The sequence below is a fragment of the Tympanuchus pallidicinctus genome, unplaced genomic scaffold (genome assembly GCF_026119805.1).
Source record: "Tympanuchus pallidicinctus isolate F22 unplaced genomic scaffold, pur_lepc_1.0 scaffold15, whole genome shotgun sequence".
Taxonomy (NCBI): Eukaryota; Metazoa; Chordata; class Aves; order Galliformes; family Phasianidae; genus Tympanuchus; species Tympanuchus pallidicinctus.
In genome coordinates, this window is record NW_026294669.1 from 14,224,041 (window position 1) to 14,250,254 (window position 26,214).

A 26,214-nucleotide genomic window follows, 5' to 3' on the forward strand; every position below is an offset into this window, starting at 1 on the left:
TTACCATCCACCTGAACTAGAGGTAGAATCTTAAACAGTCAAAGATGGATTTTTCCTCCATGAATTCATTCAAATTAACTCTCCCTAAAGCTATGTAAAATTTATCATCTGTAGTATTCTGTGACTATAGGTTATATGGCTCCTGCATTCTGCCCAAATTATGGTATTTCGGTTGTTTTAATTTGCCTTTTGAAATTCTACTAGAAGCAGAAGACATTCACTGAAATAATGAAAGAGTGGACAATCACTCCCTGTTCATGATTACTGGCATGGTAATAACATTTCTTTTCCCATGCAGAAGAACACTGGTATGCATCCTTCCAGCTCCCTCCTTGCCACATTGAAACTAGGTTAAACTTTATAACTGTGTACAAAGCATTCTGTGGTTGAGCACATTCTCTTTACACACACTGGGATGACCCTCCTATATTCTTTGAATGCCTCATGTATCTAAAACACTGTATTTTACCTCCTAAAGTGGCAAACACATCCTCTCAGGGCTGGCTGATATGATAAAGGACTACAGAAGACTTGTCATTTGGAGAATATTGGACTGATAAGTACAATGCCTCTGTGTGACAAAGATGCCCATATTTTCTCACCTTGCCTACAAACAAGACTAATGAAAATGGCATCCTACAGATTTATTACTCCTCAAGAAATTGCTGTGTTCCACAGAGGGCATGTTGGATCACCAAATACTGAGCACAGGAGATATTTCCTCACAATTCTGGAACAGAGCTGATGAAAGGTAACTGACCTATAAAATGAACAGGAAAATCCTGTCCCAGTTCCTCTTTAAAAAAAAAAATAAAAGTTAAATTCAGAGGTGCTGAGAAACACACAGAGCAGAGCAAGAAGAAAAAACAGTTCATTCATCCACTCTTTACAAGCAGCTGGGCTTGAGCTGAATGGGCTTTTGCTGTGTTCTTTGTGTAATGGTATATTATAAAAATGTTATTAGAAGGCCAAATTTAGGCATAACAGGAGAAGAAAAAGGGGAAAAAAAAAACCCTGGAACTCCAAAAGATAAATTGACTTCTATGGGAATGAGATTTTAAGTCTCCCCTTGCACTTTTTCTCTGAAATTTTGGATGTTTTCCTCTGCTGATTGGGCAGATTAGAGCAGCAGGAAAAAAAAAGTTTAATTCCTCTGAATGCAACATTCTCTTGCATCCTCTTCTGAACTCAGTCTGCTCAGACATACCTCAGTTACAGGGCAGCAGAGAGGTGAACAGGGCTATCTCCTGGAATTGGTTTTCCATATATACACACACACACAGGTCTTTTTGACCTCAATCACAATTCTTTTGCTAAACGTAGAGATGAAGGAACACCTAGCAGTTGAAGCTTTAAATTGCTAACTGAATACATCTGCAATTGTTTTCTCTGATAACAAACATTCAAAAGGCAAATCATTAGCACACTGACACATAGCACATTAGACACTGGATAACCACTGAAAATCCCAAACTGCCAAAAAACCTGACTCTTTTCCCTACTCCCCATATGTACCTGCCTTGAAAGTAAAAGCCATGACAATTAACTGCTTACAGCTGCAAAATGTGTTACAATTACTTTTCCTGAAGTGCTGCATTTTGGAAACTATATCCACCATGCACTGACTGGCATAAGCCTGGTCTGCTTATAAAGCCTGTAGCTACTCAGAACCTGCTTATCCTAGGCTTTTGTCTTGGTAGCAAAAAAGGCTTCGGTGGGTATTTCAAGTTAGCTTGTTAATTGGATTAAGTCTTTTCTTGAGTTCTGTGACTTGAAATATGATTTTTTTTTTCCTTCCTGAAGTTAGGAACAGAGGCCTCAGACGGTTTTCACAAGTTACTGAGTTCTGTCTCCATGACTGCAGCAGCCCTTCAATAACTTTTACTTAGGGGAACTACAAATTTTCTACTTCATATGTTCCCACACAGAAGAATTGGAGAATTCTCCCAATGCATGGCAAAATAGAAACTGTAGGAAAGGATGGGTAGTTGCCACAACAGTTAACAGAAGCCATTGTGAATGTCCTGCTCTAAAAGAAATAAATTGGCATATGGTATTTAAGAATAAACCTTGACCCTTTCTGTAGAGGAACACAAAGGCAAATGCAACCATGGGAAAAATTCCTCTCCGCCCCCAATCCCAGTAACTTGATTAACTGTAAGTACGAGCCAGACGCGCCCCAAACTACACTGATACAAATAAAGGGAGTACATGTGCCCAGGAATGTTCTCTAGCATTAAAATCAACTGGCACAGACCGACTGCTTTGCAGACTCTCTCAGAACCCCAAGGCAGGCTGGCCGCTTGAGAACTGCCTCCTGCAAAAGGTTTCTGGATCAGTCTCTGAAAAACACTAGAAAATAAATATTGGAGACTATTACTCAGCATGGACAAAACCATGACAGGGACCGTTCTAACATTGTAATAGTACAGGCAATCATGCCCCAGTGCCTGAAAGTTTTTCCAAACATTCTTTGCTTTTCTTGTGTAGATGTAGCTTTTAGTGGACATAATTGTACATCTCATTTAGTTTTGTATACCTCATTAGCAGATTTTTTTTTCTTCTTAAAACCCGCTCGTTAGCTGTACTTGAGGTCAGAGCTCCAAGCTGTTATAAGTCAAGGTATAGGTTTTGTGGTGGTGCTTGTGTGTGGCCCATAGGATTAGCCACCAAACACAAACATGAATAATCATAACAAAATCTCAGTGGCTATTCTGTAATATTTGTATAAAATTTCATTGGCCTGTAAAATGTTTCTCAGTAAGTAAAATTAATACCTTTGAAAATGCACAGGATGTAGAGTCCAAACAAAGCTGAGGAGAATTCAACAGCTAAGTTATTCAGGCAATTCTCTCCAATAAACACCAACTAGTTCCATGTGATTTGACCACTATCAAATACTTAACATGGCCCAAATGAAACAAATACAAATTTGACACCCCTTGTACAGCTATTAGTCCCATACTTCAGGAGACTTCAGCAAAGTCATTTTCAGACTTTATGTTGTACTCTGTACACCACCTTTGTTTCTACCCAAGTGCTTTGGTGCCTTCAGACTTTTAGTATATACAGCAATAAGCAAAAGATATAGTTCTTGCCTAGAGACTTCAAACACTGTCATAATACCAATAGTAGTAGCTGCCAAAATGCCTAGAGGTTTCAGGATGGGAGTTCCCTGAGAAGTAAAACAAATAGCCTGATGGGTGCCAGACTGAAACGAAGGACATGATTTCTTCCAGGTGTCCTCCACCATGAAATCTTGCTGCCAGCAACTCCACTTGTCCACTTTGTACCTCCCGTTACTGAGTCCCTAGCATACCTTCACATTGTTTCATCCCTGAAGCCCACCACATCTTTAAATTCATTCCTGTGAATAATAATTCTCCTCCATGTACCCTTCATCTTCCTTCCCTGTGGGGGGAAAGTTAACATATTTTGGAATGCTCCGAATATGTCCTAGCTGACCAGTCAAAAAATGAGAAAAATATAAATAATCATAATAAATAGGTAACTGAGCAATATTACAATCTTTTCTCCCCAATGCAGAAACATACATTTGAGACCTGAGACATTCACCTCTCAGGTTTCACTGAAATATGTTAAATACTGTGAGAACACATAGGGGAACAGACAGTAAACAACAAAAGCATTAAAAGCTTACTCCCTTATAGTTATTTATTCCAAGCATCCTTGAAATTTTCATAATTTTATTTCACAGAAATTCAGCAAGGAAACAAAGCAACATTAAGAGAAAAACCAACCATTCTACATCATTCACCAAGTATCCAAGTAGTACATGTGTGCATTCACACCTGAAGAGGGACACACCCTTCCCACAACTGATTTAACCTCCGTGAGAAATGGAAATTGCAGATGCACTGGGAAAAAACCCTCAACTCTGCATCAGCTTCCTTTGTTCCTTACCAACACTTTTACTTTCAGTGAACTGTAGACACAGCTTCCTCTGTCTGTGTATTCCTGGTTACTGATTACAAACAGAAGCCCATTAATTTCAATTAAAGAACAATATTCTGGATGCAACAAGGGTCTCCATGAAGAGTTGTCACTCACAGGCAAGTCACATCATAGGAGACAGATCTCTAGGGTTTGCTACAGCAGATTTCAAATGCCCAGGTAAGATGAATGGGTTATTTAGTCAAGCTACCCTGTGCTGAAGTAGGCCTTTTCTAGTCATAGTATATAGCTTCATTAAGTGTATTTTTCTTGGCTGGGGTCACAAAGAAGAATGCTCTTTTTTTTTTCCCCTCCCCAATCCTTGCCACCTTTGTCAATGATTAATGAAGCGCTGCAAATTGAAAGCTTGAAGGAAAATTTTTAAACAACCCGAGCATCAAAACAACACATTCTCTTTAAAGATGGAATAACACTAAAACCCATTCTAAAAGAAACCAAAACACTGGCATGTCTTGGTTTTGCAGTCATAAAAGCATAGAAAGATACATCTGGTGAAGCTTTAAAGCTATCACTTTAAAGCTATCACTTGGTCTGTCACCTCACTCTTTACAGCAGTTGGTTCTGGTAGACTTTTATCAATGCAAATTTATACAACTATTAATTAGCTTGTTTCATCAGCTATGCATGCATGTAACACTAGCAAGTGATAGCCCATTTCTGAGCTTTTGTGTGTTTTCTGCATGAGCTCCATTCATCACAATCTAAGACAAGTACCCATGCTAGTTTGACCAAGATTCACTATGTTGTGGAGAGCATCTGGTAGAACTATAATCAAGGGTAAATCTTCAGAAGGCCCATTTAAATCCCTCCAACACCCAATCAATTCTGGACAACATTCACACACGTGAATTAGATCAATATTCTTAAATGGCCATTCAGGAGAAACAGAGCTTCTGATAGTCATTCCAACCTAATTCAAATACATTTAGATGCCATCTTTGAAAAACATATTGCAGTTTCTGAGTGAGGAGCACTGCAGAGATGACAGTAACATCATGACCCCAGCCTGGCTGGGGTCCCTGAAGCAGGGACAAAGGCTCTGGTTTGTCAGTTGCAAATCCCTGAGGTGCTCAGTAATTTCTTGACATTAAAGAAGGTATGGAAACCTACTAGTGGTAACTTCAAACAGGCAATATCCTTACACCCCAAAGATGTTGCAGTTTTTTGCATTGTCTGAAGAACTGGGAAAGTGAAAGGAAAACTAGTGACCAAGGCTTGAGGGGGGTAAAAAAAAAAAAAACACAAATATTTCTGGCAAGATATTCACAGCTTTACAATCCAAATTTCTCGTGTTCTTTTGACAAATGCCAAACTGGTGGGTGCTGCTTTCATTTCAAATGCTTCTGATTAGATGCTAATAAAGGGAGCGATGACACATGCATCTTTATTTAGAGGTTCAGCTGGGGTCTCCCTCACCATAGCTCTCTTGCTTGGAGAGTGGGATATGCCAAGGATTTTACTTCATTTTTCAGATTCATGATGGGTGGAAAGGTTCCTTCCCTGAAAGCAACTCTACTGCCTCCCCTGAAAAGAAATCCCCCCCCCTTTTCTGAGCCAATTCTGCTCATTTTTGGGTCAGTGCCTTGTTCCACTTGGAAGCCATATTGCAGTGCGAGCAAGGAAACAGCCAATAAACAGGAGCTCTGGTATTTGGTTTTCTCAAAGTCCCAGGCAAAACCCATAGCTAAAGTGCTTGGTACAGGATCCCAGAAACATCTGCTTTCTTTTCAAAGCTGGATTTTTTTATTTTAACTTCTCTCCTCCTCCTCACCCTATAAGCACCTTTGTGAGGAGAAGGAAGGGGAGTTCTTAGTTATATAAGCAGGGCAAAGTAAAAACTGAACTCTGCAATCTCTAGATAATTATGCCTGGCACCTGAAGGCTAGGGCAGTAATCCTCACATTTCTCTCACACTCTATTGATGGATGGCGTGCTGAGGGTGTGAAGTCTATTTCCCTTTTCCCATCGCTGTCCAAGTGCTGGAACTGCAGGATGGGCTTTTGTAAGCTCAGTCCCTCTTACCAGATGTTTCTTTTTTTGTTAATATTAGCACATGACTTTAGAATGAACAGCCACAACACAGTTATGGAGTGCAGAAGAGCTTTCAGGCTGCCGCCCAAGTCTCTTGCATATGCTGACCTGGCAAAGACCAGTTACAGTCTTAAGATTAGAAATATCACTGAGGCCTAAAGAGGTTTGTTGTACCCATTAAGCCATCCTGGTTTACTCAATCATTGTCAGAATTCTTAAGTCACTTATACAAACGTGCCTATTTATATTCAGTTATATCTATGTACACCTGAGTACCCAGACGCAGCCCGTACAAAGGAGGTTAGTGGTGAAGCTTCCTCACAATCAGTTTTGAGATCAAGATTGATCTTATTTCTTAGAAGTCTTTTATATGTCCATTACAGTTGCAGCGAAAATTAATTTTAGAAAACCTCTTGTGCTAGAGACATGTAGATTTTATGATCAGACTAAAGGGTTTCTTCTGGCTTTGCACTTCATGATTTTAAGAATATATGTATTTGTATACATGTATGTGCATGCATAGATGTGTAGAGTATCATATGAAAACACTTTTTTGAAAGATATTTTGAATTAAATTAATTTTAGGAAATTGACATTAAGGAAACTCATAGGGATGTTTTGAACATAAACGAGACTTTTTGTAAAGATTATAGCAGCAGCGAGTCTTTGAAGGTGATAAATACACACAGCAAACACTGGAACAGAGCATGAAATAATATCTCCTCCGAACTCTAGCTCTTCTGCACATTAGAACTGTCACAACATTGGCAACTCATGTTATTCCAAATGTTAAGAGCAACACCCCTACCCTAGACAAAATTACATATGCTACTGTCAATAAAGTGGACAGCCGTCCTGATGAGAGATAGACTTCCATACTGAATTGTTTCTGGGCCACTCTCCTGCAGAAGGCCACAATACTAAATAACAGATCTTGGATGTACAGAAATGAACCAATATACTGACAGTAGATTCACAACAATCAATTTTCCATTCCAGTTTAAGTAAGCATGTGAAGTCAAGTAACAAACACTGCTTCTGTACTTCAGAAACACATTCTAAGTGCTTTGAAAGAAAAGAAGAAAGAATTTCTACACAGCATTCACTTCTGTTTTGGTCAACAGTTTCCAGCTTTCCCAGTGAATAAAGAACAAGTACCCACGTTCTTAAAATGCATTCATAAATACACATATTTATGTAAAATTTAATACACCTACATACATACATTTATCTCGTTTTAATAACTGTTCCTCATAGCCAAACCAACTAAAACAGTGAGACTATTTTCTAATCTCAGAGCAATATTCTGTATTTTGCTTCTTAACCAGCAAGAAGAACAGATTCACACGATATTTTGGAAGAAGCACACCAGCAGAAAATACATAGAGCAAAGTTTTAGAGCCAGTTATATAACTAATTCAACTCAAAACCCAATATCTCCTTCTCAGTTATAAAGCAGATACATTTACTTTAAGAAGTAATTCTGCTAAATGCAGTCTTTAAACACTTTGACACTGAATTGGTAATAAATAAAGTAAACGAAAGTCGTAACACATTGCCTTAAAAAAAACTTAAAAGCATATGAAAACCAAAAAACCAGTGGGATACTGATAATCCCAAGAAGCAGCAAAACTGTTTCTGACAAGATCCTTACGATACCAGGCAAAGTATCATGAAGAATACCAACAACCAAAAACAGAAAAAAAACATTGACTCACCCAGCCGGCATTGAAATTTTGGCTATGGAACTCTCCTACACAAGGGCCTTCATCCAGAAGAAGCTCTCCCTTCAGAGGCTAGCCCTTAAATGAGCCTGAGGGCAGGGGAGTGGGGTGGTACCTTCCACGTGACTCCTTCCACTTGGAAAGCACAGGTAAATTGTTTGCACCTGTGCTCCCTGGGTGAGCCATGCCCCTTCACCAGGTGCTCAATCATCAGTTCAGGCCATGACCTAACAGTTCCTCTGCAGATTCAAAAAGCAAAATGACAGTAGTGAATCTGAGCAACTGCTCTCTTGCAAAAAGCTTTGATATTGATGTTTCTCTTTAGGTGCTACCACTAATGTGAAGCTCTGTGCCACCACAGTTTGAAACTCAAGGAATGTAGATTACTACGTGATTAGAGATCAGACTTCTCTCAGTACAGATGTAAGCCACAAATTGGAAGGATGATGTCTCTGAATATGCAGCTCTCTGTGCTCAAGACTTTCAAATGTTTGGAAAGGTTTGCCATGGTCTTCATCTCAAGGTTAAATCTGGAGAATAAATTCAGCTTGACTTTGCTACTTGGTTTTCAAACAATTCTTGGTCTCTCTTATTAACTACCAACTCCTCCCTGCTTGAAACCCAAAGTTTATAGTATTATTTTCCTGATGAAATATTTGCTGCTTTTGGATTATAATTATAGCTGGTCAGAAACCAGAATTTCCTTTCCTTAGGATACTCTGGCATTTGAAAGATGAGAGTTTGTGTTCCAAATTAGAATAGAAAGCCAACATTATGAAATTTCTTGTGAAAAGAGCACACTAAACATTTCAACAGGGGACTATTGAAAGTTTTCATTGTCATAATATCAAAGTATACTGTCCAATAAATGAAAACATGTTTCAGTGAGGGAAAAATAAAAGTTTAGAATTTCAGATTATGTTTTTCAATAAAGAAAAACTTATATACAAGCTTTATACATACAAAGTGAAGGAACAATAACATGAAAAGCTGTTCTCGAATTGTCATTTACACACTCCCTTCTCTTTTCCTATGACAGTTTGCTTTGTGAAAGATTATTTTCCTCATATTGATCAGAATGATCATATTCGATCATATCTGATAGTAATCGATCATATCTTTCTTACTTTCTCAAGGCACACTGCCTCAGTGCACATCATCTCTTGCCAGGTGGAAAGGACATAAGAAACATGAGGTTATTATGGAGGAGGTAGAAGAATGGAACATCTGGAAAAGAAAACACAATTCCACAGGAAATCTGGCTTCAATAGTTCAGCTACTCAGGCAACAACTTATTATTTCTGGAGATGCTGGCTAAACATGAGATGAACTGTCTGCAGTCTTCTGCTCTTCTAAAAGGTGATGAAGAGAATAAATACAACTATCTTTAAGGCTAACACCTGAAATTGGCATGCGAGTAAGGTTTAAAGATTGAAGAAGACCTGGTAACTGAATCAGTGCAGTGTTGAGCAGGAAATTTAGCATTCATGATGAGTCTGTCCTATGTTCTAGTAAGTTTTAGCCAATTTCAGTGTCCTTTGGAGGTGAAGCTCAAAGTTTTTATGGGTCTCAAGGACTAACACGAAATTTAGACCCCAGAGGTTTTGGGAGGTGGGAAGTTGTTTGTCATTCAAAATATAATTGGATGAAAAAGCCTAGTACTGAACTTCTGTGCACACTTGATTATGACTGCAGTGACAATCAGTGACATTATCTATTAAAGGTGCAAGGACAGATGGTACGTTTTCTCCTTTTACTAAGAAAACTCCCAGCACTCCCTCTGTGAAATTATGCTGATTAACAAATTTCCCTGATTTTCCATAAATATATAACCTGTACTTTCATATATATACTCTACTGCTTTGTGCCAGTGGGCCTGTGTGGTTTTGAAGATCACCAAGTAAATTCTGCCCTCAAGCTGAAGGTGTATCTCTGTTTGCCAGACTTGTAGTTATCAAGCAGGCTGCAAGAGGAAGCTCCGCTAAGCATCATGACTTGTAGTACATCAAGTGCTAAGTGGGAAGGCTGCCCAGCAGGCTGAAGTGTGTGTGTGTGTGCAATTGCATGCACACATTTCTTCACCTGCTTTTTCTCACATCGCAAGTCACCATGCAAAGGATCTTACCACATGCCAGAGAAGAACAGAATAAAAAAATAAAATGACACCCTTTCTTCCCTGCCTCCCAAGCCAGCAAAAACTGGACCCAGTCCTCAGAAAGTGTAAAGAGCATCACTGCATGGGTTACTGTGCTGAGCTCAGTAACTGTTACAGTGTGTCCACTCATATCTTTACCAAAGATGCATTTTGCTAAATAAATTCTGATTGAAAGCAAAAATAACAAATAATAATAATAATAAAATTAAAAAAAAAAAAAAAAGGGAGGGGGAGGGGGGGGAATGGGAAATGCTGAGCAAGGAATTGATGAAAATTCATGTTGGAGAGCTGGGGCCAGATGGAGAACGATGGGCTCTTACACAATTTTTCACACAAATATTCCCAACTACCCATTGGGTATTACACAACTTTGCTCTTTTCTTGTCCAGCAAATCCATCTCTATTGGTATGGTTGCATTTCCCCTTGAAACATATCCTCATTTTCTAGACAGGTATTGAATCTTCTCCTCCTCTCTCCTGCCTTCAGTCAATAGCTCACTTGTGCTTCCAGACTTACGCTCCTCCAACCTACCTGAACTAGGGGTTTAATTGTCCCACATTCATTCCACATGCTGAAAGAGAGGAGAAGCACTTGCCAGGAGTGACTGAGTCTACCTCGTAACTGAAATTTCTTTCCAGATCTATGAGTCTCCAGCTCATATGTGGTGATGAAAGTTGTCCTTGCTGGGTCATCAAGTTGAACGGAGGCTCTATTCTGCCTCACTGTTTTTGAATGTCAGATATTTAAAGGAAAAGCCCAAAGCCAGGTTCAAAGTAGTCTTGTAGACTGGTATATTCCCTTTGGCTGTACTTTGTTATCTCTTAGCAAGTGGAAGCAGATTTCAGAACTATCTAAGCCAGTTTCTCACATGACGCAGTGCACTAGTGATGTGGAATCACAAATTGTTGCAATTTGTTCATTTCTTACACAAACACCAGCCCTGTTTCCTGGAACAGCAGTTGTAACAAGCTGCATGCACGTACTTCACTGTAGCAGGATATACAAGCAATGAGAAATATTCCCTCTTTCCACCCAGGCAGTGTTCAGTCGTCTTTTAAAATAGCCCAACCAATACCTCATTTACCACTTATCTCCAGAGACTGTTCTGTAGCCTGGCACTTCTCACCCTTAGGAAATGATGCAACATGAATGTCCCTCTCCAAATTATGTTTTCTCCACATCATGCCCCCTCTAAAGTTTTTTGTTATTGTTGCTGTTGTTGTTTTTAATTCCCTTCAAGTATTTTACTAATGCACAGTACCAGACACTAGTCTGAAACTTCAAAGTCTGGTTCCAAACAGTGCCTCAGAATATCAAAGATGTGTCCTCTCCATCTGGAAAGATCCAGATCTGATCAAGAGTGCAGGGTTGATGCAATTTTATGGGCATAAACGTGGCATAAATTCCACAATCTATCATTTGCTCTTCAAATGCCTCTCCAAGGTCTGGAGTATAAAATCACAAAAATGTTTGCATGTAAGAGACTGTCTGAAGCTCATCTTTCAAATGGTTTTCAGTATGATGGCAAAATTGGATAAGTTATGTAGCTTTCAATTAAAGCAGTTTATTTCCTTGATCCTTTTCTTTCCTTTTTTCTTTTTTTTAACTTTCTTTGGCAGTGACCAAGTAATATCTACAAAATAATAATAATGACCTGAGTCAACAGTAGGTCCCTCAGTGAACTGTAAGTCATACTCAATGAAAGCTTTTGCCTGGGTCGGTACATGGAGGAAAATGATAGACCCTAACACAGATATGCTGGTAGTCCCACAATAACAGTTTTATATGTACACAGATGCTGATCTGTTCAAAAGGACAGTGTGTTTTTCATTTTCCAACATTTGGCAAAGGAAATCGTGTAGTGGTTATGGATTGGGTGACTATCATCCTGGTCAGCTAGGCAGGTATGATTTATTTATCAGCTTTCCAGCTTTCCACAGAGGGCAGGCAGAGGGGAGGTGAGTAGGGTGGAGGAGACTACAGGGGGAGAAGAAGAGAAGCGTGGGGGAAGGGAATAGGGAAAAGCAAGATTTATATCCAGATGGGAATGTTGAGACAAGGGTGGGAGCCATGGCAGGGAAGGAGCGTCCACAATGAGGGCTATTCATCAATCCTTGCAGCAACAAGCTCTGAAATGTAAAGGGCTAGAAAGTATTCCTTCAGCTCCATCCCTAGGGGAGCCTGGGGCTCTAGCAAGGAAGTGGCTACACACCAGTAGCTGCACAGTATTGGGCTCAAATATCTCATATTGTGATTGCATCTGGCTTTGAGGATGACAGAGTGGCTTTTTTCTCCTCTGCAACTCCTTGTACATCAGTAAAAAAGCACATTCAGCAAATCTTTCATAATCTGTCTCTGAGCAAGGTGGGCTGCAGCAAGAGCAATAGAGTAATGACAAAAATGGCACAGGAAATACAAAGAGTGCATGGTACTTAAAATTTTAGGACCATAGAATCACAGAACAACTTGAGCTTCAAGAAACCTTAGTAGGTCTCCATTCCAGTACCCTGCTCAAAGCAGGGCCATGAGATCTCCTTGATTTAATTTCACATGGGATGGTGTTCCCAGGATGGCAAACTATCTCATTTTCTGCAATCTTGGGTCAATTCAGCTGCTTGCTATCACTGGAAGAAAAGCTGGATTACCACCCATCTAGTTATAAATGAGCAAAAGAGTTTCAATGCAAGCAGACCAAATTGGAATAATACAGAAATGAGTCTTTATACTTTTCCACAAGTTAAAGTTTTCACAGAAGAATTGGAGGAATCAATCTCAAAAGTCTGAATTAATTACCAGTCACCATGTATTTTGTGATGCAGAAACCCATGGGCACTGGGATCCATGATGTTGTAAATTGCCACAGTTTTACTCATTTCAATGATGTGAGGCTATTTAGATAATCATCGATTTAGCTAAACAGTGATTAGAAATACTCTTTTTTTCCTGTTGTTCATGTAATTCATTTAGAATCTGTCCAAGTTTGAAGGAAAGCAATGGATTGCAATGAAAACAAGAAGTGACACAGAACAATGACCTGCCTCTTGGAGAGTTCAGAGGCTTATCATCTCTTGTAGCACTCAAGGACAAATATCTACTTCTGAAATGATGTCACGCTTGCAGAGAATGGGATTTTCCTCTCCATGCAGTAACACGGCAAACAGATAAGCTAGATGGAGTCCTGGACATTCCTTTGATTCCATACCATGGTAGCCCTCATACCTCCTTTTCAAATAACCAATTTTCACCCTTCAACAACAGAATCCTGTCTGTGCTTCCATTAAAATCTCTCTTAAATGCTTCCTCCATTTATTTCAGCCACCTTCTAAATCCATCAGAAGACAAAAGTCTCCAGGTAGGCCAGAATCTTACACAAACTTCTATGAAACAATGGTTTTCTCAGAGAAGGGGAACATTGGCGGGAGCAATCATATGTCTGCACCACTTTACATGGCCAGTGGTACTGCAGCTGTGCAGTCTCTGCCATTTAGTGTTGACCCCTGTTACATTTTCAGCGCAAGCTTGAAAAACTTGCTCTCGAGTGTTCTTCTGCAACCCACGGGGATTTCTACTGTCCTGTTGCATATGCTAGAAAACCTATTATTTACTTTTTATTTCTTTTAATGGAAGATCCAATCTCAACCCCAAAGCTAGACTTAGTATTCTAGTATCATTTTACCACAATAATACACTTCACCCTTTTCCTTGTGACATCTATTTGTCTCCTTAAGAACTTGATGTATTTGATGACAAAAGCCCTAACAAATATGCGCTGGTAGTATATCTTTAACAGTCCCTTTCAGAACCACCAATTCCTAGCAGGCACTCCACTTGCCCAGATATCTTTCTCCTCATGATTAAGGCTTTTGTTTCCTTGCTGAAGCTAATGATAAACTCCTGCTTCCTGTAAGTACTGTGTGATTTAACTTGAAAACCTCAGTTCAGTTAGAACAGCCAAGACATGCATTTCTCTTTAAGCAAAGTGAGTCTTGTGGGTCTAACAGTATGTTTAAAGGCTTTGGTGACTTCCAGTGTGATTTCACATTGTCACACTAGATCTACATGTTTCTAAAGAGCTCCGTGAGGAAAGGTGAAAGAGAAAAAAGAACCGACAGACTGTATGAAGAGACTCCTTTGATGGTAGGATGGCTGAAAGCAGTTTATGTTTCTCAGCTTTATCTCATAATGCACTAATGGATCTAAGGTTAGGCCTATAGGCTAAGCCACTCAGTTAGACTCTGAGAAACCAAAGCAGAGAGATTATTCTCTCAATACAATGAATCTGAAATAAGCATGTTTATTTGTCCTGCTGATGCAATGTATAGACTAAGGAGAGATGTTTTTCCTAGAGCAAATCTTGGGGTAGTAGCCTCTTCCTCTTATAAAGAAGATTTCATTGCTCTCCTGTCTTCCTCTTCCTAGAGTCAGTGCATTAATTCACTGTGCTCCAAACTTTAGGAAGCACTGGAATAGCCTGAGGGTCTCTATCAGAGGAAGAGGAGAGTTCTTCTAGGAGCAGCAGTAAATCTCTAAATGTGTCATCAAGACTTCCTGAAATGCTCCCATACAGCCTGTCAAATTAAATGTAAATAACTTGGAATAAAAGGCTTGCATGGAAGACATCTGGAGAGTGCTGTGCTGTGACTCATCTTGGAGGTAACATACTTGGTAAGAACAATGGACATAATAGAGGAGAAGGTGAAAAAGTACATACTATCATCTTATAACCTTGCCTGTTGCTTACAGGTTGCTCATGTGAATGCCCTTACAAACAGTGACAGCAAATGGCTATGTTACTGAAGAATTAAATGGCCATTATATGCTCAGATGAAACAGATTGATCTGAACAAGAGCAAGTAAAAAATTTCTACTTCACTACATACAGTACTGTCCATTTTCTCACAAGTTGCTTTAGCATGAAAAAAAAAGTATTTACAGGTTAAGATCTATACAACATCCAATATCTATATCTCCAGTGCTGAGCTCAGTTCTTTAAAGCAACGATCATTGTTTGGTAAGCAGTGTACATACGGATTTTTCTTTCTCTCCTCTCCCAAAAACTATCAAGACTTTTATTTCCACTTCACCCCCTCCCCCCCAACCCTCAAACAAGGACAAAGCCAAAATTTTCATGTTAAAAAACCAATTATTTAAGAAATATTACATTGCATCCATTGAAACATTTCAGAGTTGGTTCTATTCTAATTTTAAACCTTGTTTTTCTTTTAACATATAAAAACAGCTCAACCAAAGAGTATTTTTGAATTTAAAAATCTCCCAGCTTATTTCATTTTAAAAATGTTGGAATGTTTCAACAAATCTGCAAGCTTTTTTTCACTTTTGAATCCACAGCACTGTCAAAAACAGCTCTTTCTCCCCCAACTCATACATTTGGATGAGTACGCATATTCCAATAGCAATCAAAGTTTTTTAGAAAATCCCTTGAGCAGCTCTCCCTAAGCTTAAAAAAAATGCTTACATTATATTACAACAGTTTCTCTTTCTGTGTTTGTAACAGAGCCCAGCACAAGCCTACACATGCAATTTGGGTCTCAAGCTCAACTATGATGTTATTTCACAGTAATTTTCTTTTAAAAGAATATTCTAGCTGCTGAGCATAGAGTAATGATAGTGTTTTCTGCAGTGGCACCTCAGCTTCTGTGTGGCATTGCTTCTCTTGGATTCGCTTCTTCATAGGCTGAACCAGATATGAAATCTAATCACCCCATGGCCTTTCCGACACCTAGGAAGCAAAATGCAAGGAAGAAGATGGCTCCTTCAACTCAGTGAGTAATAATCGTTAGAGATGTGAACAAGGCATGAACTCTGTAAATATATTAAATGCATAGAACAAACAAACAAACTTCAAAAGGAATTCCACGATATTGCATACTTAATCTACACTTCTTCCATCCTTTCCTTGAACTAGATCTCGGGTAACGTTGGAGCATTTTGACAGACCTGACTAGGAGATGTTTCAAGCTTGACTATGGATTGAAAGTCATTCTCCTAATGACACAAGAAATGACACCCGTTGTATTCTGATCTTTTATAGGATAAACATAAGACAAAGGAAATTATGATGCCCTTGTGGTAACGAAGCCTTAAGTCTGGGAGGAACCCTGCTGATGTAATGCGTTCCTTTCCTCAAAGCTCTCATATGTTGCTGTTCATCCTGTCAGTAGACTTTGTTCAAGGTAGTAGTGAAATATGGAGGAACACGATGCATGCTTAAGCTGCAAGCATAGCCTGCATGCACATGCCAGGCTCCTCCTCTGAGAGTCAACAGATTTTATCCATCCATCCATCTATCTGCTTTTCTCCTGGGCAAACGGGTGGCAATGACAATCTTTTAGTTGCCCTGTGGGACTTTTTTTCAGACATTTCTTGAAGAGGAAGAGAGGATCAGTTCCTGGAGTTGTATCCATCCCACAGAGATTTGGCAAACGTTGATTATACCTATCCTGTGCTTTGCCTCTGTAAGAAGCAGCAACCCAAGCCAACTTCCTCCATATGGTCACAATGCCTGGAGCCACAGTCAGTTTAGGAATATGCTGGCATCAAGAAAAAGAATAACTGTCAGGCTGAGTGCCATGATCTGCCCCATTTTAAATACTGCATACGAATGGGCAAGAAACTGCTTCAGAGTACTTCCAGCTGTAGCTGGCAACTGCATCAAGAAGGTAAATCATGGAAAGTAGATGAAAAGTTAGACAGGAGTATTATGTCAAGTAGGACACTGCAGGTTTAAGCAAGACCTCGTGATAGAGCTGAGCAGATAATAACCCTCTAGATGAAAGCTAGCTCCCAGACTGTCACCTAGAGACTGTTAGATCATCCATGAGATATATAGGATTCCTATAAAAGATGACTTGTGGCTGGTCAGATGGAATGATGAATGTTAACAAGGGTCTATGGCCAGCAGTTGGGAAGTTGTAATCCTATGACTTTCCACTGGCTCACTTAGAGATTATTTCTGGATTCTACATTATCTTAACTTAGAATGTTCAACAAAAAAGGAGTTTATGGAGAAAAAAATATAATTATTGGTCAGCTGGATATATTAATTCTAACAATTTGTAATACAAATCTCACTTTCTTTTTTGTGCTACACCAAGAGAAATGACAAACCAGCCTCTGCCTTGAAGAGTTTATAAATAAACTACACTAATCTTGCGAAGGGCATGAAAGGGTCAAGGAAGCAAAGGAATTACTTTTTGCAGGGGAGCAGACCTCCTAATGAAAAGGTGAAGCTAAGTGGAATTTGTGGCTTAAACATTATCAGAGTGCTTCTTGATATGGATTTGACCTTTAAGTGGTCTCCCAAGAGATAAGGAGAGAACTTAAATGCTTGGAACATTTCAGTTATATTGGACTAAATTCCTAAAAAATATTTGGCAAGGAGTTAGCCTTCAAAGGAGATAGATGAGCTAATTAGGTTCTTTTCCATCTCCAACTACCATGACTTTATGTGTTGCCAGAGCTACATGACCTTAGAAAGGAAAGTGTGGGACATATCTGTGGTGATGTACTATACATAGTGTTGTATTTGCATGCACAGCATCAGGTCCTCTGGCACTGAGCTGGATTAAAAAAAAAAAAAAAAAAAAAAAAAAAAAAAAAGATACTTAAAATAAAGTACTTAAGAATAGCAAGACTAACCTTTTCAAAGGGAGCTGATGCAACAATCATTCCTCAGTCACCAGCATGTCCAATTTCTCAAATACCATTAAAAAATAGCAACACATTTTCACCCTGCTGCCTACTACTGGTTAACAGAATGATCCCAGCACATAGCTACTTGGTAGCCTAAGAAAATATGGAAACACTTCACATACAGTATCTCACTGTTGATCCCTTGCTGTTTGTGTCATACAGCTCTTCACAAGATAAATCATCTTGCCTGAAGTGAGTCACTTACCGAAAAGATTCCTCTGCCCTCCTCCCCCTTTGATATGTTTGTTCTAAAATTTCCAAATGGATTGAAGCAAACAGACTTTGAAGTGTGGTTATGGCTGCCATCAAAATAATGACTATCCCCCAAAAATGTCACTGGGTGACTTTTGATTTATTCCTTCTCAGTTGTTTCCAGACCCAATATGCTCAGCTTGTGCATCAAAAATGAAGATGTTCTCAGCTTCTAATGCCACAAAAGCTAATTTACAGTTCTCTTCTGTCATGCTTTATTACTAGTGAAGAAAAAGCATTGAGAATATTGGCATTCTTCTTTTTCTTGAATATCTTCTCGATGTTCTCAAACAAAGCTTTTTAATAAAATTTGCAAGCATTTAATCTAAATTTGCTCAGTCTGAGTCTAGATCTGAACCCATCATTTGAATATCTCAGAACTAGCACATAGATTTATCCATCCCGAAATTTAAGAACAGTTTGTTGAAGCTGAAAGTAGTTTGAGGCCAGTGAAGGCAGGAGATAGGAAATAACTGTTGTTTGCAGCATATAGGCTGGTTTTCTGCAGTTGAACTTTGTATTGACCAGTGAACAATCTTGGACAGAGAGGCTGTACATTTCATACAGCAGCAGACATGAGTAATGGTTTCAGCTATGGATAATTATCCAGGAGATGCAAGCTCCTGGCAGAAAAAAAAAATTCAGTGTTAGTTATTCATTCCTGCACCATGTACTGGATAGATTGCAGCAACATAGTGTGCCAGGATACAAAGTCTTCATCTTTCTGGAAGTTTCAAATAAAAGAATTTCATCCCAACCATAACAATTGAAAGACAGGGAAGTGATCAAGGCAAATTTGAAAAGTCCTGCACCATTACTGTTGTTGCTACAAGACCACATCTGACCAAGCTTAACTTGGGGTAGATAACACATCAATGTCTCTGTTAAGATTTTTATTTTGCAGCAAGACCAAACTAAATTCTGTTCTGTTTTGCAGGAACACTTAGCCAAAACATAGAGATAACCACTGCTTTCCCAGCTTATAAAAATAAGCTCATAATACTACTAAAGTCTACATAAATGTAAAAGGTAAAAGGTAAAAGAGAAAAAGTTTTTTTCAGAGAGAAAGAAGCAATCTCTTAATGTTACAGTTGATAATCTATCTGGAAACAATCTACATATTGCCATCATAAGAAGTCTTTATCTTGATGTAAAATAGAAGCTACAGATTTCAAGGCATGCGCAGTTGCCCTAACTTTAAAATCACTGCACACTTTGAGGGAAAAGTTTGCTGAAGGAAAGTTGAAGTTTGCAATGGGAAAGTTGATTAGGTTGGCGCTTGTCTTCATCCCTCAGCACACAATTATTGCCTATGAGATACTGAAGTCTTGTCATTGGCAAGGTGCAGATTAAATTATAATTTTATATATGTGTATTATGTGACACACCAAGAAACTCCTCTGAGTTATGACTTTAGGAATACCGTAGAATTATGGACTTTAACTTTCCAGCAAAGATTTCTAGAGTATTTTGTAAGTCTCCCTGGAGGATCAGGGCCAAGAAGCCAGACATGTAGCATCAGGAAGTAGTTATAGTTGGAAAATCTCTTCTTCTCCGGACAGATCTAGTCTCAATGATCTCCTTTTGCCATCACATCCATAGCAGCACTGCTAGCAAAAGATGAAAGATGTCTGACAACTTTGTTCCCCTGGAACCCCAGAGCTTTCTACCATAAGGGTAGTTATGAAAGTTATTTCATGTGGAAGAGACACAGAACTTTTTCCGGGAGTGGGTCCAACACTTTGAAACAAATCCTCGAAAGACAGGAGAACCATCCCAAACCACACCACCTTCAGGTCCATTTACACGTCAAGTGATTTCCTTCTTGCCTCCTGCAGTGTAAACATGAGGAAATGCATGCATATTTATTTAAGCCTTCCTCAGCTGTGATGTTCCACTACTCCCATTTCTTCTGCTCTTTGCAATGTTTAATACATAACTGGAAAGCATGCCAGCACTTATGAACATAATCATGAGTATAAGAATAGAGAGTAGACAACAGAAATATGTTCTCTTAACTCGATGGCAAGAGAATAGAGAGGGAGAGAGGAAGGAAAAGAAAGATAAAAAGAGACAAACTTCAAGGTGCACAAAATCATGAATGAAAAAATATAACCAATGAGATTCTGAAGTTGGGTACAACAGGTTCATACACAGATCAAGCACTCAGAATTGACCATACCATGAAAGACAGAGCAAATTTGATAATTTTCAATAAACCACTGCACTGAAGCTGAAAAGAGCCCCTTCTTGCTTCAATAAAGAAGAGAAACAAAAGTTATAAGTAGGCAAAAACAGGCCCTTGAAAAAGGCACTGGGTTTGAAACCAGGTAAAATGAAGTTTATAATTAATTCAGCTGCCACTCTTCTCCTGACCAAAGATACACAGACGTCTTCTGAAATTACTTACTCTGGTGAAACTTGTAGTTACATGGAGCAGGTCTGACTCTCCTTGTCTTTCTTTCTCCCTTCATGTTTGTGGAATGTTTGAGTGCTTGTTTTACCATTCAGAAAATAATCCAGACACTTTATGCATCTACAGTCCAGTCTCTGGATACCTGAAACCTGGTCACCTCATAAGTAGACTTCGTTCACAATCCCATAGCAAAGTGGTGGCTCCTATTTTTCATTCCTGAACAATTTTACAAGAGAATTCCTAGAGCACCAACAGCAGTAGCCTTTAAGGATATACATGCACACAGACATGTGAAACTCCTGCTAGCTACAACAGTCCTGGCTTGCAATGGGATTGCTAGCAGGAACCATTGGGAAACTCATCTGGAATGACCACCATTCAAAATGGTTTTAATCCAATCAGACCTGTTCAACATTGGAGTGAGGTTGGAAGAACTCCATTAGTACTTCTGGTATCTGTTCTTTCCCAGCTCTGCTCATATCCCAGCTTGGCATATTCCTAGAGGTATTTTTTCTTTCTTTCTTATTTTTTTTTTTTCCTGAGTGGGCACAGCTCCACCTCATGTCATCAAAATTTTGCTTCCCATTGGCAGCCCTTCTCTCTCTCATCACCAGTGCCAGTGCAAGGGTGGTGTATGTCCGCCCCATGATTTAAGTGAGCTGTAACTGACAGCAGGGCAGGGATGAGTGGCTGGTACAGGCAGGAGATGCCTGTGCTGCACTTATCCTAAGAAGCTGAGAGCTGGGGCACTGCAGATAGGAGCCAAGAAGTGCTGAGTGACTGTGCAGCTGAGAGAGAACAGACTCTGCCTTATCCTGAAGGGGGAAGTTCAACCAAAAGGGATTTCGCTGTTTCAAATTACAAGCTGGTGGCTCCAGACAAATCTGGAGGGGGCTGCCACCTCCTGAAATAGCAGCAGCAGCGAAAGCTGCATGTTGAGATCAGGAACAGTAGGGTGACATTTGGGAGTGAGGGCTGCGGCAAGATGGCCTTTTGGTGCCAAGGTCACATCCTACCGGGATGCACCTCGACACAGTCTGACTCTTTCCTTTGTTCTCTCCCCGCCTCTGCCAGGACCTAGAAGACAGTGTGCAGAGGTTGAGCCCCATTGCATTGAAAAATAAATCAAACCCAATGGTCAGAAGCCATTCCCTCCCAGCCACCCCCTCTTTCATCATTGAACCCAGTCTTTGGCCATGCGGGAGCTTAAATATTTTGTTGCCAACCTGATCACTTACAAGAATGCAGCCAATGGCCTTAATGCTTTAATGCTCCCACTGTCTTTTAAAGATTTTTACATTGTCACCAACAAAGATCGCCTGTCTCAAGGATTTTCCCACTTCTTTGGCTGGGTTATGGTGGTGGGGTGATGGGAGAGGAAGGTGGGTAGGGGAAGGGGGGCATGGTGAAGGGAAGAGGGCTGGAACATTGCCAAGCTTTAAAAGGCTGCTTAAGCATTTTTCTGTGGCTTGCAGGGTTTTACTCAGCAAAGTCTCCCAAGCCACAGAATGTGCCCTTACTTGTATAACATTACAAAGTCAAGATGATTAGAGTGCAAGCCTCAGCCCTCCAAATGCTGCCCTTTTGTCCCTGGGGTGTAATGATACATTATTTGTCCTTGTCTAGTTCTTATCTCATTAATGCACTGCATTATTTCTGCTCTCCCCCACTTCGCTGCTTCTACACATACACCTCCCTCTTCTCTACTTCAGTTAATGGAACCAGCGTGTGCCTTTAATCCTTCCCAAAGCTCAGGTCTGTAATAGGGTGTGTGAGTGCACTGCACATGCATGTTGGAGTTATGCCTTCTTCCTTCTCTTCCTGCCTTCCCCACTGAACTTGGTACACTGCCTTACCCCAGGACTTGCAAAATCCCATTGCACCCCAGTCTGTATAGTGCCATGTTAGCTCAGGGCTCAAACACTGCTTGTCCACAGTGCACAGATCTGTCAACAGCACATTTCATTTACTCTTTTTCATCTTCACACCTCCTTTTCAAAATAAGTCATCATTCTTCTGCCCTAGGAGTTGCCTCCATCTAGCAGCACATTATTCTGATCCAAAAGAAAGGGCTCCCCTCTTACACCTGCAGCTACCAGAAAGAACCATAAAGAACCAAGCTCAGGACAGTGGTAGATGACCTTTCTGTGTTTTCATGCACATGAAAATGACTTACAAAGGTTTGGAAATAGATATTTTGTCCAAATAGGAGTCATTGGGATGAGCCAGGATAACTCCACAGAGGCTGACCTGGAGAAATGGCTCCAGTTGGACTGAAAATGAGAATCTTCAAAGATTGAGAGAATCTGAGCACTGCAGTTAAAAGAAATCCCAGGATGTAAAAAAGGGAGGAAATTCACTTTGGAGTCAAAGCTAGAAGAGGAGTGAGGGTATCCAGACTCCACTTTTAGCTCTCCCAATGGCTTTTATTATATCTCTGTGAACATCACATCCTGCTGAGTACGATGTTGAGCAATATCCAACATGTAGTTCCCTGGTTTGTGCTTACTCTCCATCTATCCATAGAATATCTTAACCCTTGCCTTCTACTTCAATCATGAACTCCCTAAGATGTGGTCTGTCTTCTTCCTTTGGCGTTTCTACAGCATCTGACAAAGAATGGTTATCATTCCCCCAGGTGCTATATGAATTCAGACTAGCCACTGTGATAAATAACTCTGCACTGAAACAATGGAGATTAGAATCTTAACTTTTTTTCACCATGCTTCAGGTCCCCCGCTGCTAAAGTGAAAAAGAAATATAGCAGCCCGGCTGCTAGTGGGCAGCAATGTGCAGATGTCAGCAGGGTTTGCTGACTGGGTGAAATGCTCCAGCATCACTTACTAGAAGTGCTGGGAGTCACAGCATTTGCAGACTACAAAGAGATACTAGATCATGCTGCTGTCCTCACTACAGTCCCTCCCAGATGCTCCCTCTGATCTTTAGCGGTGGCTTCCCTATTATTTGACTCCCAGAATTTCCAGGGCTCAGTGTGGGGCCTGCAAACAAGGCTTTGATTGGTATCATTAACATTTCTGAGGAAGCACGGCTGATTCCTGGCAATATACCCCCCAGAGCACCTCAGCGGGAAGAGAAAAAGGGATGGGATGGCGTTTCATTTTACAGGCGTGCAAGAGAAGGACAGAATGAGGCTGTTTGCAACAGCTTCACTTTAAAACACACCATAGGAACACACTCCAGTGCAGGAAAGTGAAAAAATTCGTCGCCTGATGAAAAAGCGAAATTCAATCAGAGTTAGCCAAAGGAATCCATCCCACAAAGTGCTTTCCTGGGGCTGCTCAGTGCTCTCTCTGTAGTAACTGAACACCATTGGCAGGGATCTCCTAGCAGTCTCTCTCTTCCTCTTCCAGGAACTATTACCCCCTTCCTGATTTCATTAGAAATTACAGTATTTATTTTGTCCTGACTGGGGAGGAGGGAGGAAAGGAAGAAGAAATGCTCCGATTTTACCCACTAAGCAAAAGATTCTTTTTTTTTTTTTTTTTTTTCTTTTCCACTCCCCTAGAAGTTAACCCTCAGAGTTTCCTCATTCCCCCTCTCTTCCTCCAGTAAGTAACCGCGGTGGCTTGGAGCCTGCAGTAGGGGCATGCTGTAACTCCAGGCAGACACTGAAATCTGCTCAGGCAAAATCTCAGAGCCTGCTGTTTTACTACTCATTCTCCTTTAAGACCTTTGAGGCAGGTTATAATAGCACACCACTGTCACCAGAACTCAATTAAAAAAAAACAAAAAAACAAAAAAAAAAACTTTATCTGGCTTCTTTCCGTTAGTTTCAATGGATAGCCGATGTCTAGTACGTCCAATTTCAAATGATAACAACATATAATCTTGTTGCACAAGGAAAAATGGTGCAGAGAAGGAGGCAAGAGGAAAAGTAAAGCCTGAACAGACTGTCAGTACCAGCTTTAAAGTTCATCTCAGGAAAAGATTTTTCTTCTCTTTCATAAAATCTCTATAAACTGATTTTTTGTACCATTTTAATATTTTTGAAGGTGAGAGTACACAACAGCAAGAATAAGTCCAGGTGACTGCATCTGGTTTTGAAGTCATTAAGGCTTTTAGACAGGCAATTAACACTGCAATTACTGTAATGTTTGCATGATGTTCAGCAAAAGTAGACAGCGTATGTCCAATTTTGTTTCTTTTTTTCTTTCAGATGTCTGCAAAGCATTCATGGAAAAATATGTCTTGCAATTTTCAAATACTTGACTTTTGAACACTTGTAAATATTTGAGTTGCATACATCACTTGGGAGCAAAAGTATCCCTGCTACTAAGTTATGCTACAACACTTGCCATGTGTAGATATTAGGGTGTATGGAAGGGGTGACAAACAGGATCCTGATTTCCCATATGGGAAAACTGAGGCTGGAAGGGACATGTGCACGATTATCCCAAGTGCACGTGGTCATAGGAAGAGTTAGGAACAGAGACATAATTTTTGAGGGCTAAACCTGTGTTTTACTCACGACCTCTGTATGATGTGGCTGTCCCCAAGGACCTTGCAATGAAAAGTAATTCCTCACCTGCAAGTCTCGTTGAAATTCACAGCATTTCTGCACCTCTCTTGAGAGAAACCCCCAAGTCTCAGTTACAGACCCTAACCCACAAAGCCATTCCTGCCAGCCACCCCTGGTTCCATACCTGAAAGCTATTTGCGTCATCGAGGGCTTAATACAATTAGCAGTTTTTCTGCTGAATTATTACATACATTTGCTATTGTTTAATCCATAACCTGAGCATTGAGAAGAAGGATTTAAGCAGCATAGCACCTATATTTTCTGAAGGCCTGACTGCTGAGCACAAAAGAGATACTTGGACCTATGCATTTAGCACACTGGTTCAAATATTTGTCCAGACATTGTGTACTGTGGTATGCAAACTAAAGGCAGGTGACTCAGGCCTGGAAATGGCTTGTTTGCCAAAAGGAGCAGACTCACACAAAAGTGTGATTCCAGTGTGGGCTGACATCATCACCTGTATTTGCTCAAGGTAAGAAACTCTAAAGCTTTTTCTTAAAAGCAAACAAACAAACATTTAAATAAGTATCTCAGGAAAGACCGCAGAAGTCCACTGGGCACAAAAGCTTTTGCATCAAGCATTCAGCCCTGTCATCAGCACAAGTCCTTCCAGACCTATTGTGTGTGCGTGTATTTGGTTGCTTAGACAATAAAGGACAGAGCTATGCTAATAGGCATCATCTGGTGAGCCTGTCCTCCCTGGCCATTTGAATGAAATCCCAGTGGATTTGCCAAGTGCCGTCCTGCGGGACAGTCTGATTTCAAACTGGTTGCCTTGCTGCAGCCTCAGTTTCTGGTTGGCAGACAGTTATGAATCTTGCCAAGAATTCTCTCTTCCTTCAGTGCATTTTCCCCCAGCTCTAAAATGAAAATCTCAGAGAGGGAGAGTGGGGGGATCATTTACACCGGGGCTGAGTAAAACGTTTCAGGCCATTTGCTAACTGTCAATGGTGTAGACCTGCAGCTTGCACTTAGCAGTGCTTGAAGTATCTCTCATAGTTTCCCTGTCTTGAGGCAGGTACAGGAAGTGATTCTTGCTTGTTGCACAGGCAGGAGAGAAAGCTCCAACTTCCAGCTAGCTCTAAAATACATCTGTTGGCTGTGTTAAATACCACCCCTGCTTCTCAGTACCTATGAAAACCACTATCTCAGCCACATCAATCACTTATATTCATGGGAGAGATCACTAATAAGGTACAAGGACTTAAATAACCACTTGTTGGATGATAGAATTAATTCTCCTGCAAGGTAGCTCTCTATAATCCAGACCTTCTGGGATCAGTAAGCAACGCTTAGTCCTTCTTTGCCAGAGGGAGAGGTGTATTTTGCCAGCCTGGCTTGCTGATATCTGCTAGAGACCAAACTCCAGCTTCTGGGAAGGCCAAAATGGAGGGTATGTGAAGGAGA

The 26,214-nt window shown here is 40.2% G+C and overlaps 1 long non-coding RNA gene across 1 annotated transcript in view; it reads right to left on the reverse strand.

Moving 5' to 3' along the window:
- The window catches only part of LOC128076984 (uncharacterized), a 30,000-nt gene extending 22,162 nt beyond the window's left edge, over positions 1-7,838 (reverse strand). Inside the window, exon 1 of the long non-coding RNA XR_008204757.1 lies at positions 7,715-7,838. This is a non-coding gene — a long non-coding RNA (uncharacterized LOC128076984). The remainder of the gene's footprint in view (positions 1-7,714) is intronic.
- Positions 7,839-26,214: the final 18,376 nt, after the last annotated feature.